Source organism: Myotis brandtii, unplaced genomic scaffold, assembly GCF_000412655.1.
Source record: "Myotis brandtii unplaced genomic scaffold, ASM41265v1 scaffold64, whole genome shotgun sequence".
Taxonomy (NCBI): domain Eukaryota; kingdom Metazoa; phylum Chordata; class Mammalia; order Chiroptera; family Vespertilionidae; genus Myotis; species Myotis brandtii.
The window spans coordinates 2,968,060-2,968,481 of NW_005370460.1; positions in this window are offsets into that span (position 1 = coordinate 2,968,060).

The window sequence follows — 422 nt, forward strand, 5'->3', positions numbered from 1 at the left end:
GGGAGGGTGGACAGACCCTTAGGCCATGCGCCTAACCAGGTGGAGACATCAGACGGGCGATTTCCACCTGGTGTGGCAAGAGAAATTTAAAAAGATGCGATACTGGCTATTTAGTCAGGGTGCCAACCCCCTTTCCCATAGATCGTCAAACAAAACATGACAACAGCCAATACAACAATCACCGTCTGGGGTGGATGAATGAAAATGACACCTAGTTTTTGGTCAGATTGGCAAACATACATTTTTGGTGTGCGCCGAGTTTTAGTAGATCCTGTGCCATGAGATGGAGAAGGTTAGGCGCGGTTGGTCAGATTGGCAAACATACATTTTTGGTGTGTGCCGAGTTTTAGTAGATCGTGTGCCATGAGATGGAGGTTAGGCGCAGCTGCTCCCATCCTGTGAGGGGCAGAGCCCCCCCCCCC